Source organism: Lissotriton vulgaris, chromosome 7 (genome assembly GCF_964263255.1).
Source record: "Lissotriton vulgaris chromosome 7, aLisVul1.2, whole genome shotgun sequence".
In the NCBI taxonomy this organism is placed as follows: Eukaryota; Metazoa; Chordata; class Amphibia; order Caudata; family Salamandridae; genus Lissotriton; species Lissotriton vulgaris.
This window is the reverse complement of record NC_141695.1, coordinates 1,110,395,083-1,110,414,539: the sequence shown is the minus strand read 5'-3', so window position 1 is coordinate 1,110,414,539 and position 19,457 is coordinate 1,110,395,083.

Below are 19,457 nucleotides of genomic sequence, written 5' to 3'. Positions count from 1 at the left end.
TTTAACTAATGTATCTTATTAGTTTAGCGTTATAATTGTAAAATTGTTTTTAAAAATGAATTCCAAACTATGTTTGTACATGTAATTGTTTGACTTTTATGATTCTTCTTTGAATCAAATAAAGTTTTTGAAACGAAACGAAACGGTGGCGAGCCATCGGAAGATCTTTCGGAGCATGCGTAGGATGTTGAAGCATGATGATGAGACGGCGTTGACTTGTCTGGTCATCGAGAGAGAGGAGTCCAGGATGAAGCCCAGGTTGCGTGCGTGGTCCGTTGGTTTGGGTGCGCTGCCCAGGGCAGGGGGCCACCAGGAGTCTTCCCAGCGGAGGGTGATGATCCAAGGATGAGGACTTCCGTCTTGTCTGAGTTCAGTTTCAGGCGGCTGTTCCTCATCCACTCGACTACGTCTTTCATCCCTTCGTGTAGGTTGGTTCTGGCGGTTCCTGGGTCGTTGGTGAGGGAGAGGATCAGCTGGGTGTCGTCGGCGTAGGAGATGATGTTGAGGTTGTGTTGGCGTACGATGGTTGCGAGGGGGCTCATGTAGACGTTGAAGAGGGTGCGGTGGCAGACCGTTTCGAATGCTGCGGAGAGGTCCAGGAGGATGAGGGCCGCTGTTTCCCAGTTGTCGAGCAGGGCTCGGATGTCGTCAGTGGCTGCGATGAGGGCGGTCTCGGTGCTGTGGTTGGCGCGGAAGCCGGACTGCGAGTGGTCGAGGCTGGTTGGGCGATCGCAATTGGTGTTCCACTGTGTGAGGTTGTTGGCTGCTTGGTTGGGGTCCTTTGAGCTGGCGGGAGGGTTCTGGCTCAGTGAAGTGGTGAGCTGGTCGGTGGTGATCTTGTTCCAGTTCCTGCGGGGAACCTGTTGCGGGTGGTGGTGAGTCGTGGTCTTTCTGAAGCTGAAGTGGACGCAGCTGTGGTCTGTCCAGTGGAGTCCGGTGGAGTGGCTGAAGGAGATGTACTTGCTGGAGGAGAAGACTGGGTCAAGCGTGTGTCCGGCGTAGTGGGTGGGGGTGTTCACCAGTTGCATGAGTCCGAGGTTGGCGAGGTTGTCCAGCAGGGTGGTGGTGGTGTTGTCGTTGTTGTTCTCCAGGTGGAAGTTGAGGTCTCCTAGGAGGATGTAGTCAGCAGGGGCGAGGGCGTGCGGGCTGATGAAGTCTGCGATGTCTTTGCTGAATTGTGTGCGAGGTCCTGGGGGTCTGTAGATGAGGGTGCCTCTGAGTGTGGTCTTGGGGTCAGTGTGTATCTGGAAGTGAAGATGTTAAGCGGCTGTGAGGGTGTCGTCTGAGTTGGTCGTGATGCGGATGGTGTTCTTGTGGACGATGGCGATGCCTCCCCCTGTCTCGTTGACGCGGTCTCTCGGGGTGATCTTGTATCCATCCAGGATGGCAACGGCGATGTCGGGCGCTGAGGAGGCGTTCATCCATGTTTCTGTGAGGAAGGCGACGTCTGGAGATGTGGTGTCGAGCAGGTTCCAGAGTTCCACGGCGCTCCCGAAGACAAAAAACGGCTCGCGAATGGGTCAAGCAAGCTACTACGCATGTTCGCGGAGTTATGCGTAGTTCGTGGAGTGCAAGTGCATCTTCGCGTAGCTCCGCGGAGTGCGGCTACGCGAACTACGCCCAGGGTTACGCTATAGTTAGAAATTAGCATTTAAAAAACTTTAGAAATTCACTGAAAAAAACATAGAATTTTGGGACGTTATAGTTAGAAATTAGCATTTAAAAAACCTTAGAAATTCACTGAAAAAACCATAGGGTTCAGGGACGTTATAGTTAGAAATTAACATTTAAAAAACCTTAGAAATTCACTGAAAAAACACAGGTTTCTGCGACGTTATAGTTAGCTGGACATTTCACTCATATAAAACCAGAGAAATGTTGCCGTTATAGTCAGTAGTGCTAACTATAACTCAAGCCCCCACAATGCACTGCTGATATTGTCAGTGACATCACGAATGACATCACTGATGACATCTCAAATGACATCACTGATGACATCTCAAATGACATCATTGATGACATCACTGATGACATCATCCAAGTGATAATCTGATGCACCTCCTCACACCCTAATAAAACCTTTTATACACCCACTCTAAAATACAGACAACCAATATCGAAAGCATAGACAGACCAATAGCAGTTAGTACATACCCGCTCAGTGATTCCTAGGTCTACACATACACATACACATACACTCATTCACCCATACAGTAACTCATACATGCAGTCACTCATCAATACAGCACTATCAGATGCACTCATGTACCTATACATACACTCACACACCGCCACTCATTCATAGACTTACTCACACACCTACTCAGTCATGCAAAGAACCAATCACACCCATTTACTCACCCATACAGTTATACACAGACTACTTTACTTATTTATACAAATACTAACACATACATACTCTCCTATACAATCACTGATTCAAGCACACACTCATCCATACAGCCACTCTCACAATCACTCGTTCTCACTTATAGTCATTTATATACTCCAACACTCACATATACTGCCTTTCACAGATGTAGTTACTCACACATATACCACAGAGACAACCATTCACTCACCAACACACCCATACACACACTCACCCACCCATACATCCCTTCACAGATGCACTCTTGAACCCATGCACCCAGTGAATCACCCACTCACACATCTATGCACAGTCACCCACCACCCCCACTCAGGAAGACACTCAGGCAGCCATACAGATACTTGGACAACCAATCAATAAACCATATAGACAGTCATGTAGCTACTCACCAACCTATGCAGCCGCTTATACACCAACTGACAGACTGATACAGACATTTACACAGTTTACTCTCTAACCCATGAACTCAGTAAGATACGCTTATCAGTCACTTATACAATCAGTAATGCACCTACTAAATCATCCATTCAGACACTTTTACACCCACTCATTCTTCAATACACCCTGGCATATATATATATAAAACACATTTAATGTTTAAAGAAACACACATTCACTGGATGATGTCATTAGTTATGTCATTTGACATGTTATCAGTGATGTCACAGACCATGTCATGAATGATGTAATATGTGACATCATCAGCAGTGCGAGAGTAAGAGAGAGAGAGAGAGAGGGAGAGAGCGAGATAGATATAGATATATAGATATAGATATAGCCAAAGGGGTAGATGAGTCAGTCTACTGCATAAAATAGATGGAAACAAGAAATGAGAGATGGAGCTATGACACAACAGAGTACAAGTGAGAGCAGAGAGAGATAAGGGTATACCACACCAAAGTGGAAGTGGGAGGAGACACAACTCAGATTAGAAGTCTAGCAAAGAGAGCGTGGTACAGGAAAGGCACTAGAGATGCACAATCAAACATCATGGTGCAGAATCTAAAAATTGCTTTCCAATAAAAAATGAATACATGGGGTGTGGAAGGAAGAGATACGTAGAATAAAATAACAGGACTGCAGTGATGTCTGAAGGGGAGCATGAAGGAATTGAAAGGGCGGAGGGTGTGGACACAATTAGTAGAACAACCATACCAAAAGCTTGCTTTAGTGTGACTGGAAGGAACATAGATACAATGGCAGATTTGGAAGTCTATGTTGGCCATCATACTTTAGAGTATATCTCAGTGGGAATCCCAGGAGACAACGTTACAAACTAATGATATTTGTCCTGGAGGTTTCCAAGGAAGGGACACTTACATCATAGGGTTTTTGTTGACCTGAGTCATGTTTGATGAGAAGATAGTTTGAAAAAAGTATCAGTCGTAAACAATGAAAAAGTGAGAAATAGTTTGAAAGAGATGGTTTAGGAAGGTATTATATAACTTGCAGACGCCGCTAGTTGGTTAACATGGAAAGAGTATGACAGATTGAGATTCACATCTAAGTCATAGGTGTAGCGGATACAAAGGGCAGAGCCCAACACTTACTGACTTCTTCACGCCTCACATGGGCTGATACTTCATTACAATATCTAGGTGTGTGTCTCCTACTCCTATAGTTAATGGCCTATATGAAGGCAACGTGCCCCCAGGTTTTGAGGTCTTGTTTAAGGATCTCTGCCTTTGGGGCCACCTGCAAATCTCTTGGCTGGGTTGCATAACTAGGTTTAAAATGATGATATTCTTACCCCAGCTGCTCTATATAGCCCCCACTCTCTCACTGTGATTCTCCAGCAAGAACCTCTGTCATATCCATTCCCAAGTACTTCGATTTGCGTGGAACAATGGTGCACCACATGTGTCCAGAGGTACACTGTACAAGAAAAGAACGTGGGGTTCTCCCAGCATAACCAACTACATACATGCTGTCCAACTACATTCTGCTTCGGGCTGACATCAATTCCGTTACACCAAACCTTGGGTGTTGATCGCACAGGACTGCACCCTCCTCTCTTCAATATTTACAGTGGGTGAGACTCAGTGACCCTTTCCTGCTAACAACGAAGACCCTTTACTCCATATCTACACCACTGAGATAGGAATATTCGGCATCATGCAGCAACCGCATACCCTTTCCCACTCTCTCACAAGGTTAGGAACCCAGACTTTCTACCTTTCTTGAGATACACGTGTTTAGAAAGCTGGAGAGAAGGTGCTCCTCCTCTTCTAGGCACGCTTTACCACAATGGAGACACCATTAATAGATCGACATGTAAACAGCTCTTCCAGCTATCCAGAGCCTATGAATCTCATTTTAACCAGCTAATCCACTGGGCGAACACTGAATGGTTATGGTTAAAAGGCAGCAGAGCCAAAACACTCTTGGAACAACTTTTCACCCAGGGATATACGAAGCAGGAAAAAAGTAACCTAAATACAACACTAAGTGCACTCTCACAAGTGCAGCAACAGAACTATGAGCTGAAATAAGAAGAGGGTTTAGGTGGCTCGATTTCAGAGGAGATATGGTGTAGATCTGAATACGAGCAGCCAAGTCTTTGATATGCCTATGGAGCTGCAACGTAAGGCCAATGCGTATAGCGTCCTCACCTGGTGATATTGTACACTGATGACACTGCACGCAATGCTGAGAACGGCTGCCTGACCTTTGTTGGTGGGGTTGTGAATATTAACATTTGGTGGCAATGTACATTGCAGAGAGGGTTCTGAATGGTGGTTGTCCAGCAGATCCATTAGATCTGTATCGTGGAGCTAGCATGAGACACGTTGGTATTGCTTCTGGGAGAATCCAGAATGGATTTGGTGTACCTTATACCACAAATAAAGGCAAACTCCTGAATCGTGTCCTGTTGTCAGCCAGACTCTCTTCCACTCACGCTAAAAGAACACAAAAAGTTTGCAGCTGCCATTACAAGACTTTCATATTCAGGGCCTCAGTTAGGAAAAATGATGCAGTGAGACGCCACCACCCATTTTGCTGTGCCCATCTGCATAATTTTAAAACTGCAGATATGCGTCCTATTACCAATACGACGCATCTGTGTGCTTTCTCATTCACTGGTGCACAATTGGCTGCCACGCGCCCGTGCAGGCACCCTTGAGTCATGTTTCAAGGGTGCCTGTGTTACAGGGTGATTGTTTTTGTGCAGGAAAGGAGACCTAAATGCACAAAAACAATCATTAATGGCATTTTCTTCTCTCTATGCATGCGGTAGAATGCAGTACACACCGAAAGAGGAAAAAAACAAGTAGAAATAAAAGTATTTTCCCTTCCCCTCCCCCGGGAAGGCAATGGATTTTGACGCATTCTTAGCTTTACAAATCTTTGTAAATCTGGGACTGTGGTAGGTTCAATGGATGTTGTGTGGGAACACCCACACCAACACCAATGGAATGCCCCATTTACTCAGGGTAATGAGTGAAAGGGGCCCATATTTACAAGGTCATGAAAAGTCATGCAGGGTCACTTTATGTGGCCCTGGAAATATGGGCAGGCACACCATGCAGTCAGTGCATCAAAAAAGTGATGCACAATCAGCGCAATGGCCTTGTAAATGAGGCCATCAGTCCCTATGTCCTGACATAAAAAATAAATTCATATATAAGGGGGCAACATAGGGATGCACTGACCAGTGGCTCTCCTGGTGGAGACGCAAATGGGACCCATGAAAGCGCCAAAAAGTAAAGAAATATTGTACAGGGGTTCAGAGAGACCATGCAAGTTTCAATGAGCAGTACCACACAAAATAAACAAACAAATGTGGGGTTGGTATCTGTGGGTGTTTGGCCACCCATGAGGCTGGTTGTCCAAAGGTTTGGACATGGGGCCTGGCATCAGGCCAGGTCCTGCAGCACACCTCATGGGTTCGCCACCCGTCTGGGTTGGGTACAGATCCTGGGTGCAAAATGAATGTGGGGTGCGAGATCCGTGGTGGGCTGATATTCTGAGCGGGTTTGGCCATCCATGGGAAGGATGGGTGCTGGCGATGACCACAGGCCCAGTGGCCATCTTCCCACCTTGCATGGGCAAAGGCCATGTAGTGCGGGGGATTGACTGCAAATGTATTCTAATAACTTTACAATAAAAAAAAATAGAACTTCACTGAAAATAAAAAAGTTGAAGTGAAGTTATACATGATAAAGGTAGTAGAAACCTTAGAAATGTAAAGAAAAAAACAAAGTGTATGTTGGAGGTATTTAATATTTAATATTTTAAGATTTCGTGCCAACCTAATACCCCTGATGCTGGGGTTTCCTGCAGTATTCTTTTAACAACCTGTACCCATGCCCATGAGATAATCTATCAGTACAATCTGACCTTCACCTACTCTTCTTCTGTTACTTATATAAAGAACAGAGAATTAAATACATTTGACCTCTTTTAAGGCAGCACAATTTTAACCAATGTCGCATTGCCTTTTTTTTCTTAAGAAGCTTCACGATCCCCATGTTTGCTTTTGCATTGCATCATTTCCTTGAGCTTGCAAGCGAAAGAGTTTTTTTTCTTCTAATGATCAATCATTTAAATCTTAAAGCATCTCCTCAAATAAGTGCCCAATATCTTAAGAAATAACACACCTGAACTAGGCATGATACCAGATATGGATTTCCACGGATGTATGACGTTACAACGCATACTTTTACTCCGCATACCATTACAACGCGGTATTTACAACGCATACCGTTACAACGCATAGCGCTTTGGGGTGCTGGATAGTGGTAAGTATAATTTACTATTCTAACTCCAGTCCCCGTGGACCCTAGGGAAGGTGTTGGATAGTAAATTAAACTTACCTCTTATCCTAGAGCGCCCCCCAGCGCAATGCGTTGTAATGGTATGCGGAGTAATGCCTGCGTTGTAGTGGTAGTGCGTTGTAAAAATTGCGTTGTAACAGGTGCATACCGATTTCCACTAATACACATACATTGTTTTTAGATGACTTGTATTTTATGTCTTTTATTTTTAATTAATTATTTAATAAATAATTTACTAAATGGGTGTATGTTGTATCTCACCTGATGTCCATACTGCGTATTTTCCATGCAGTATCTGATTTTACCCAGTGAATCATTGCACTCTAGAATATCGCCAACCTAAAGCTGTACAGAGCAGGGCTATGTAACACCTGCTATTATTCACTTGTTTTAAACTAATTTTATAGTATTAAGAAAGTAGACTTATTGTTTTAATGTATAATTTTATGATCTATGCCTCCAATTTAGATTGAATAAAGTTTATTGATGATAAACTTGCACCGCTGTAGATTTCAGATGTCATTAGTGAGCCATAGGCAGTGCATTATAGTGGTGCAAGTTATACTTATGTTAGTTATGTATAACTGGCTAATTCTGGTGCTCTTCAGCAGTAGCATAGCTGAGGTTTTTGCCACCTGGGGCGGTGCCTGAGTTTGCCACCCAGTGATGGCTGGTGCAGGTAAGAGCGGGAGGGGGGGGAGGGAGTTGACAGACGTCGAATAAAATTTAAAGAAAAAGAAAAAGAAAACTTACCTTGCACTTGCCGCCACACCCCAAAAAAGTGCAACTCATTACGGAGGTCCCCCAACCACCCAAGGTATGCCACTGCTTTTAGGGTTGTGAAATGGTGCCATTTTTTGTGTGACTTTTTAACCTCATCAGTGCGGTGCCGATTTACCCCCGGTGCTGGGCCGTAATGTAAATGGGTGTGGTCATGACGGAACGATTCCTCCATGAGCACAACGCGACCGATGCTCATGACGGAACCGTTCCGTCATGAGCATCGAAGGGGTTAAGGTTTGTTTAAAGTGCGTTAAAATTATGCTTCCTTCAATACCTCCAACATACACTTTGTTTTTTTCTTCACATTTCTAAGGTTTCTACTACCTTCATCATGTATAACTTCACTTCAACTTTTTATTTTCAGTGAAGTTCTATTTTTTTTATTGTAAAGTTATTAGAATACATTTGCAGTCAATCCCCCGCACTACATGGCCTTTGCCTGTGCAAGGTGGGGAGATTGCCACTGGGCCTGTGGTCAGCCCCAGCACCCATCCCTCCCAAGGATGGCCAAATCCACTCAGAATATCAGCCCACCACGGATCTCGCACCCCACATTCATTTTGCACCCAGGATCTGTACCCAACCCCAACGGGTGACCAACCCATGAGGTGTGCTGCAGGACCTGGCCTGATGCCAGGCCCCATGTCCAAACCTTTGGACAACCAGCCTCATGGGTGGCCAAACACCCACAGATACCAACCCCACATTTGTTTGTTTATTTTGTGTGGTACTGCTCATTGAAACTTGCATGGTCTCTCTGAACCCCTGTACAATATTTCTTTACTTTTTGGCGCTTTCATGGGTCCCATTTGCGTCTCCACCAGGAGAGCCACTGGTCAGTGCATCCCTATGTTGCCCCCTTATATATGAATTTATTTTTTATGTCAGGACATAGGGACTGATGGCCTCATTTACAAGGCCCTTGCGCTGATTGTGCATCACTTTTTTGATGCACTGACTGCATGGTGTGCCTGCCCATATTTCCAGGACCACATAAAGTGACCCTGCATGACTTTTCATGACCTTGTAAATATGGGCCCCTTTCACTCATTACCCTGCGTAAAAGGGGCATTCCATTGGCGTTGCTGTGGGTGTTCCCACACAACATCCATTGAACCTACCACAGTCCCAGATTTACAAAGATTTGTAAAGCTAAGAATGCGTCAAAATCCATTGCGTTCCCGGGGGAGGGGAAGGGAAAATACTTTTATTTCTACTTGGTTTTTTCCTCTTTCGGTGTGTACTGCATTCTACCGCATGCATAGAGAGAAGAAAATGCCATTAATGATTGTTTTTGTGCATTTAGGTCTCCTTTCCTGCACAAAAACAATCCCCCTGTAAAACAGGCACCCTTGAAACATGACTCAAGGGTGCCTGCACGGGCGCGTGGCAGCCAATTGTGCACCAGTGAATGAGAAAGCACACAGATGCGTCGTATTGTTAATAGGACACATATCTTCATGTTTAAAATGATGCAGATGGGCACAGCAAAATGGGTGGTGGCGTCTCACTGCATCATTTTTCCTAACTGAGGCCCTGAATATGAAAGTCTTGTAATTGCAGCTGCAAACTTTTTGTGTTCTTTTAGCATGAGTGGAAGAGAGTCTGGCTGACAACAGGACAAGATTCAGGAGTTTGCCTTTATTTGTGGTATAAAGTACACCAAATCCATTCCGGATTCCCCCAGAAGCAACACCAACGTGTCTCATGCTAGCTCCACGATACAGATCGAATGGATCTGCTGGACAACCACCATCCAGAACCCTCTCTGCAATGTACACTGCCACCAAATGTTAATATTCACAACCCCACCAACAAAGGTCAGGCAGCCGTTCTCAGCATTGCGTGCAGTGTCATCAGTGTACAATATCACCAGGTGAGGACGCTATACGCATTGGCCTTACGTTGCAGCTCCACAGGCATATCAAAGACTTGGCTGCTCGTATTCAGATCCACACCATATCTCCTCTGAAATCGAGCCACCTAAACCCTCTTCTTATTTCAGCTCATAGTTCTGTTGCTGCGCTTGTGAGAGTGCACCTAGTGTTGTATTTAGGTTACTTTTTTCCTGCTTCGTATATCCCTGGGTGAAAAGTTGTTCCAAGAGTGTTTTGGCTCTGCTGCCTTTAACCATAGCCCCTCAGTGTTAGCCCAGTGGATTAGCTGGTTAAAATGAGATTCATAGGCTCCGGATAGCTAGAAGAGCTGTTTACATGTCGATCTATTAATGGTGTCTCCATTGTGGTAAAGCGTGCCTAGAAGAGGAGGAGCAGCTTCGCTCCTGCTTTCAAAACACGTGTCTCTCAAGAAAGGGAGAAAGTCTGGGTACCTAACCTTGTGAGAGAGTGGGAAAGGGTATGCGTTGCTGCATGATGCCGAATATTCCTATCTCAGTGGTGTAGATATGGAGTAAAGGGTCTTCGTTGTTAGCAGGAAAGGGTCTCTGAGTCTCACCCACTGTAAATATTGAAGAAAGGGGGGTGCAGTCCTGTGCGATCAACACCCAAGGTTTGGTGTAACGGAATTGATGTCAGCCCGAAGCAGAATGTAGTTGGACAGCATGTATGTAGTTGGTTAAGCTGGGAAAACCCCACGTTGTTTTCTTGTACTGTGTACCTCTGGACAACTGTGGTGCACCATTGTTCCACGCAAATCGAAGTACTTGGGAATGGATATGACAGAGGTTCTTGCTGGAGAATCACAATGAGAGAGTGGGGGCTATTTAGAGCAGCTGGGGTAAGAATATCATCATTTTAAACCTAGTTATGCAACCCAGCCAAGAGATTTGCTGGTAGCCCCAAAGGCAGAGATCCTTGAAAAGGCTTTAAAACCTGGGGGCACGTTGCCTTCATATAGGTCACTATAGGAGTAGGAGACACACCTAGTTATTGTAAGGAAGTATCAGCCCATGTAAGGCGTGAAGAAGTCAGTAAGTGTTGGGCTCTGCCCTTTGTATCCGCTACACCTTTGACTTAGATGTGAATCTCAAACTGTCATTCTCTTTCCATGTTAACCAACTAGCGGCGTCTGCAAGTTATGTAATACCTTCCTAAACCATCTCTTTCAAGCTATTTCTCACTTTTTCATTGATTACGACTGATACTTTTTTCAAACTATCTTCTTATCAAACATGACTCAGGACAACATACACCCTATGATGTAAGTGTCCCTTCCTTGGAAACCTCCAGGACAAATATCATTAGTTTGTAACGTTGTCTGCTGGGATTCCCACTGAGGTATACTCTAAAGTATGATGGCCAACATAGACTCCCAAATCTGCCATTGTATCTATGTTCCTTCCAGTCACACTAAAGCAAGCTTTTGGTATGGTTGTTCTACTAGTTGTGTCCACACCCTCCGCACTTTCAATTCCTTCATGCTCCCCTTCAGACATCACTGCAGTCCTGTTATTTTATTCTACGTATCTCTTCCTTCCACAGCCCATATATTCTTTTTTAATTGGAAAGCAATTTTTAGATTCTGCACCATGATGTTTGATTGTGCATCTCTAGTGCCTTTCCTGTACCACGCTCTCTTTGCTAGACTTCTAATCTGAGTTGTGTCTCCTCCCACTTCCACTTTGGTGCGGTATACCCTTATCTCTCTCTGCTCTCACTTGTACTCTGTTGTGTCATAGCTCCATCTCTCATTTCTTGTTTCCATCTATTTCATGCAGTAGACTTACTCATCTACCCCTTTGGCTACATCTATATCTATATATCTATATCTATCTCGCTCTCTCCCTCTCTCTCTCTCTTACTCTCGCACTGCTGATGATGTCACATATTGCATCATTCATGACATGGTCTGTGACATCACTGATAACATGTCAAATGACATAACTGAAGACATCATCCAGTGAATGTGTATTTCTTTAAAAATTAAATGTGTTATATATATATATATATATATATATATATATATATATATATATATATATATATATATATATATATATATATATATATATATATATATATATATATATATATATGCCAAGGTGTATTGAAGAATGAGTGGGTGTAAAAGTGTCTGAATGGATGATTTAGTAGATGCATTACTGATTGTATAAGCGACTGATAAGCGTATCTTACTGAGTGCATGGTAAACTGTGTAAATGTCTTTATCAGTCTGTCAGTTGGTGTATAAGCGGCTACATGGGTTGGTGAGTAGCTACATGACTGTCTATATGGTTTATTGATTTGTTGCCTGAGTGTATTCCTGAGTGGGGGTGGTGGGTGACTGTGCATAGATGTGTGAGTGGGTGATTCACTGGGTGCATGGGTTTAAGAGTGTATCTGTGAAGGGATGTATGGGTGGGTGAGTGTGTGTATGGGTGTGTTGGTGAGTGAATGGTTGTCTCTGTGGTATATGTGTGAGTAACTACATCTGTGAAAGGCAGTATGTGTGAGTGTTGGAGTATATAAATGACTATAAGTGAGAGTGAGTGATTGTGAGAGTGGCTGTATGGATGAGTGTGTGCTTGCATCAGTGATTGTATAGGAGAGTATGTATGTGTTAGTATTTGTATAAATAAGTGAAGTGGTCTGTGTATAACTGTATGGGTGAGTAAATGGGTGTGATTTGTTCTTTGCATGACTGAGTAGGTGTGTGAGTAAGTCTATGGATGAGTGGCGGTGTGTGAGTGTATGTATAGGTATATGAGTGCATCTGATAGTGCTGTATTGATGAGTGACGATTCAGAAAAGGGGGTGGCGATGGACAGAGTATCTGAATTAAAGAGAACACTCATATCCAGTCAACAGATCAGGGCTTGATCCATCACCGTTTTTTAGCTCACTGCACCATCCCAGCTCAGAACCTGGCTACATGCAAATTAGTCTGTCCCTGGCCCAGTGCATCATGGGAACAGGGCAGACCAAACTACCAAGCCAATTCTTATACTGGGAAGGAAACAAGCTTCCGGGGACCGGTTTCTGGCATTACAGCCGTCTTCGGCCCGGCTTGCTTGAATCCTGATGGTGCAATGAGCAAGGGACTCACATCTGAGTTTACCTTTCCACGCTTATGGTGGACAAAACGATTCAGAAAAGGGGGTGGTGATGGACAGAGTATCTGAATTAAACAGAACACTCATACCCAGTCAACGGATCAGGTCTTGATCCATCACATTTTTTAGCTCACTGCACCATCCCAGCTCAGAACCTGGCTACATGCAAATTAGCCTGTCCCTGGCCCAGTGCATCATGGGAACAGGGCAGACCAAACTACCAAGCCAATTCTTATACTGGGAAGGAAACAAGCTTTCGGGGACCGGTTTCTGGCATTACAGCCGTCTTCGGCCCGGCTTGCTTGAATCCTGATGGTGCAATGAGCAAGGGACTCACATCTGAGTTTACCTTTCCACGCTTATGGTGGACAAAACGATTCAGAAAAGGGGGTGGTGATGGACAGAGTATCTGAATTAAACAGAACACTCATACCCAGTCAACAGATCAGGGCTTGATCCATCACCGTTTTTTAGCTCACTGCACCATCCCAGCTCAGAACCTGGCTACATGCAAATTAGTCTGTCCCTGGCCCAGTGCATCATGGGAACAGGGCAGACCAAACTACCAAGCCAATTCTTATACTGGGAAGGAAACAAGCTTCCGGGGACTGGTTTATGGCATTACAGCTGTCTTCGGCCCGGCTTGCTTGAATCCTGATGGTGCAATGAGCAAGGGACTCACATCTGAGTATACCCTTCCACGCTTATGGTGGACAAAACGATTCAGAAAAGGGGGTGGTGATGGACAGAGTATCTGAATTAAACAGAACACTCATACCCAGTCAACAGATCAGGGCTTGATCCATCACCGTTTTTTAGCTCACTGCACCATCCCAGCTCAGAACCTGGCTACATGCAAATTAGTCTGTCCCTGGCCCAGTACATAATGGGAACAGGGCAGACCAAACTACCAAGCCAATTATTATACTGGGAAGGAAACAAGCTTCCGGGGACCTGTTTCTGGCATTACAGCCGTCTTCGGCCCGGCTTGCTTGAATCCTGATGGTGCAATGAGCAAGGCACTCACATCTGAGTATACCCTTCCACGCTTATGGTCTGGTACCTGGTGGGCTAGTTGGCCCCCAGGGACCCTTAGGATTGGGGAGGAATTAATTTTCCAACTTAAAATGCACCACAGGGCGTGTTTGCACATATGTCACCTCGGACCCTGCCCTTCACTACTGTGCAAATGCATCCCGTGGCTTGTTTTATGTTGGGGGATTAAGTCCCCTTCAAACATGAGGGTCCCTGGGGTCCAACTAGCCCACCAGGTACCTCCAGTTAGCGCCACAGAGCTGCGTTACAGAGAGGTGTAAAAAGGGGCTTGGCCTGGACCACCTCTCTGCAACGCAGGCCTCTGGCACTTACTGGATGTACCTGGTGGGCTAGTTGGCCCCCCGTGGCCCGCAGGATTGAAGGGGAATTAATTCCACAACTTAAAAATATGCCTCAGGGCATGGTTGCACACATGTCACTTCAGGCCCTGACCCCTTCCTTCACCACTGTGCAAACATGCCCCGTGGCGCGTTTTAAGTTGAGGGAATAAGTCTCCTTGAATCCTGAGGGCCCCTGGGGTCCAACTAGCCCACCAGGTACCTCCAGTAAGTGCCACAGAGCTGCATTGCAGAGAGGTGTAAAAAGTGGCATCGCCTGGACCACCTCTCTGCACCGCAGCCCTATGGTGCTTACTGGAGGTACCAGGTGGGCTAGTTGGACCCCAGGGACCCTTAGGATTGAATAGGAATTAAGTCCCCAACTTAAAACACACCACAGGGCTTGTTTGCACACATGTCACCTCAGACCCCGCCCCCTCCCTTCACTACTGTGAAAACGCGTCCGTGGTGCTTTTTAAGTTGGGGGATTAAGTCCCCTTCAAACGTGAGGGTCCCTGGGGTCCAACTAGCCCACCAGGTACCTCCAGTTAGTGCTACAGGGCTGCGTTGCAGTGAGGTGGTTTGAGACCACGCCCCTTTTTACACCTCTCTGCAATGCAGCCCAGTGGGACCTTGGGACCATGGGGGGAGCCCCAATGCCACCACGGTCCTTGCCAGCTCCCCGCCTCCTGCGGAGCCGGCATTGCTAACATGCAGCTCCACTTGTGGAAAAGCAATCTGCTTTGCTTCATTGAAGCGAGAGTAGGTTTCCCTGCTCCTGCTCAATGAAGCAAAACAGTTTGCAATGACAGGGCGGGAGCCACGAGGCTCCTGCCCTGTCATTGCAAACAGCAGTGTACTGGGGGTGGGCACCCCGGGACTCTGCAGGAGCCGGCCCTGGGGGTGGCGGTCCCCAGGGCCATCACTGGCACCAGGAGGGGGGCCGTGCAGCGCCCCCCCCCCCAACATTGACAAAGTCCCAGCGGTGGTGGTCCTCGGGGGTCCGTTACAGACCACCACATCTAAATATTAGTGCGCCGGGGAGGTGGTGGTTTCTGGGGCAGCAGGGGGGTGGCGTGTGCCCCGCTAAATAAATAATAAAAGTCCACGGTGTGGCGTTCCCTGGGGCTTGGGGGGCCTCACATATTACATCATTCATGACATGGTCAGTGACATGACTGATGACATCTCAAATGACATCACTGATGACATCATCCAGTGAATGTGGTTTGGTTCGTTATTTAAATATGTATTATATATCTAGCAATCTGCATTGAAGAATATCTGGATGGAGGATTTAGTAGCAGTGTGATTGACTGTTTACTTGACTATTTATAGTGTCTCATTAAATATATTGGATAGTGACTAAACTGTGTGAATATCTGTACCACTTTGTCAGTTGTTGTGTAAAGTGCTGCACTAGTTGGTTACTAGCTATGTGAAAGTCTATATTATTTATTGATTAATTAACTGAGTATTTGTATGGGAGTGTGAATGTGTGTGTCATTGGGTGGGAGGTGTGTGAGTGTCCAAAGATGTATAAATAGTTGATTCAGTAGGTATTTGAGGTTAACATGTGGAAACAGTTGTTTGGGTGAGTGAATGTCTTTATGGGTGTAGTGATGAGTAAATATATTTCTCAATGATACATGTCCAACAAAGTAGAAATATAAAAGGTGGTGTATGTGACTGTTGTTGTATGTAAATAAGAATGCATAGGACTCAGTGATTGTTTGAGTGACTGTATGGATAACTGTATACTTGTAATAGTGATTTTATAACAGACTAAGTATGAGTTACTATCTATATGAATAAATAAAGTGGTGTCTGTATAAGTATGTAGCTTAGTAAATATAAGTATGATTCATTGTTTGCATAATTGAGTAGGATGACTGCACAACTGAATAGGATGTGTGCTGGTGTGTAATGTCGATATAGGTGTATAAGTATATTTGATAGTGTTCTATTGATCATTTACTGCATGTATGAGTGAATGTATAGGTAAGTGATTAGATGTGTGTCTAGATCTAGGACTCATTGAGTGGGTTGTATTGGTGTGTCAATGGATTCAAATATAGTACTCTGCATTTTACAGTGAGTGTTGAAAGGTTATACTAGTGTATGATGAGGTGTATCTGATTGTCACGTGGATGATGTCATCAGTGATGTCATCAGTGTTGTCATTGAGATGTCATCAGTGATGTCATCAGTGATGTATGGACCATGTCATGAATGATGTAATATGTGACATCATCAGCAGTGGATTGCGGGCGCGCGACTTACAGTTAGTGCAACTAACTATAACGGAGGAATTTCAATGGTTTTGTATGAGTGAAATGTCCAGCTAACTATAACACCCCTGAAACCTATGATTTTTTCAGTGAATTTCTAAGGTTTTTTAAATGATAATATCTAACTATAACATACCTGAAACCTATGGTTTTTTCAGTGAATTTCAATGATTTTTTAAATGATAATTCCTATATCATTAAGCATATCTGTTTTTCTATCTTTATTAATTATCATCCCATTCTCAACCTAGTAAAAACTGCAAATATTACCACTTTTCAATTGATTCCTTCCTCCAACAAAATCGCCACAAAGCAGAACAACAACTAACGTTAATAATAGATAAACTAGACGTTCCTGTACAAAAAAACACCACTGCCCCATATTTTTAACAAGCCAAATCTGCAATGCTACCTAAAAAAACAGGCGATAGTTCCACTTACCACTAACAAATAAACATCAACATTTAACTAGTATAAGGACGTCGACTATGTACTGCGTGAATTACATCCAACTCACACCCACATTTAAAGACGAATATGTGATAGAGTTCCTAATTATGCATGTCCAACACCCAACAAAATCACAATACCCAGCGCCACTAGAACAACCCCTCCTCACCCCTCCCTATCTACTACCTCAGAGGCAGCACAAAAGAGGACAACGGACCTTCCCAAAATAATAAATCTCGTCAACAGCACACTAACTGAATGGTAAGAGATGTGGCAACCAACTATTGAAGAAATCTAAAATCAATACTATATAATGTTGTCTTAATGTATCCAATATACATTTGCTATTTTTACAGAAACCTCTTGTAAATACACTCAACCCATGTATATTCAAAAACTTAAGCCTGAACGGAACAAGCAGCATCTTGGTTTCATTTCCCTGGGCCTCTTTCGTTAGTAAGGAAAACACGTGAAATACTGCTGAGAGGAGAGTCTGAAAGGTTGGCCCGGGCTATGAACAGAGCATTGATTCTAACTTAGGAAACTCAAGGTCACATCTGTCTTTCTTCTAGGATGAGCACATTCTCCCAGGAACAGTTAACTGCGTATGGAATATAGTGTTTAGTGAACCACTGGGAATCTGGGTGTCTGACGTGGCAGAGGTGTGACTGCACGGGCAGATACCCCACAGACTTGTTTGGTGATTAGTTGGGACAACGTCGGACGCCTTAGTGTTGCACGGTGGGTGCTCACTCGGCCGGATCCTCTTCGGAAAAGTCCCCAGGAGCAACTGGGTAAGTGCAGGGTCTGGGGTGGTGCCCATAAAGCCTGTCCCAACCAGCACAGGACTGAGGGATAGTCTGTAAGAGGGTTCATGGTGTGCCTGTCTGATGATCCCAGGGCAGTCTCTGGACTGTCTCTTTTGTGAATTCTTTTGGTGGTCTGGAACCCAGGGTGATCGATTCCCCGAACAGGAGTCAACGAGCTCTGTTCGAGTATGAGACATGTCGTATGGAATTGTAAAGTCATTACTGGAGTACTTTTATCGATTGAAATTTATGCACTTTAAGTATAGTATGTACATTGACTTGTTGTGGGATGAAAAGTGAAAGATTATGTGGTGAGTAGACGCGTCTATGAGTGTGACTGCAGCTGGAATGATATGATTTGTTGAATACATAAAAATGTCTTGTTTTAGTAAACTATGTTTTGGGTGCTGCCGTCGGAAAAGTGGGTGGCTGGAAGAAAGACAGCCCCCTCCTCTGGAAGGCAGTCCTAGTTTTGACATGTACCTTAAACATGGTATTTCTCCAATTTTCTTTAATACACTGTGGAACAAATATACTAAAGATAATCCGGAATTATAGTGGCCCATAACAAGGTCATTTGATGAAAGAAAAATGAATTACTTACAGAATAAATTATTTTTGAGAAGGAGCCATCAGACTATGTTTGACTCCTTAACCTTATGGTTAAAAGAGGCAAAGAGACGGCGAATACGAGAAGAGAAATTGGGAAAGATTAAAGCAGGACAAACTGTAACCCAAAAGACAGTGGTGTATGAGAAAGAAAAGGTAGAGAATAATATCGAGCAATTAGATAGACAGTTTCGATTGCAGACTGATAAAAGTTATGTGACCCGAACCGAAGCAGAAGACGAAATAGATTAACTATTAGAGGCTCACCCTCCGCCACCATATGCCCCCCAAGGTTTGTACCCAGCGGTCTCAGTGGACCCGACAGGAAGGACGGGAGCAGCGGTCGCTACTGCTCCAGTAGCTGTGCACCCTCCTGCTCCATTGTCTGCCCCTCCTACCCTCCGTCCCACTACCTCAGATTTAATTACTTTGTTACTTGGGACGGTGACTGCCTGCCCTTTGTCCCCAGTATTTTTAACACCCCCGGCTAGAGGAATGACAGTTCCCCCTAATGGGATGACCGCTGCCTCTTAGGATGACACGCCAAAACGCCCTATGGGAGGGATGGAAGGTCGATGAGTTTTTACTCGATCATCCTTAGGAGATGAAGAAAGACGGGCTGTAGTGATTCATGCACCCCAATGGATGCGGAATCCAATTTATACTCTAGAGGACATCTGGAGTACTATGAAAGATTTCGAACCAGTTACACAACAACTAGCATTAGAACATATGGCAATAAGACTGATTTCTTTATGGGAACAATGTTTTCAAGAAGGGCTGGCCCCTCAGATATTGTGCGACATCAAAGATCGAGCTTTTAAATTCGAATTACAGGTCGAGGAGGTGTTTCAGAATGTTGATACTTTGATACACTATCAGGACTGAATGAATAGGAAATGCCCAGATGTAGGGACACAGTATCCTATGAGAGAAGTGCATCCTCTTTTCCATCCTGAGG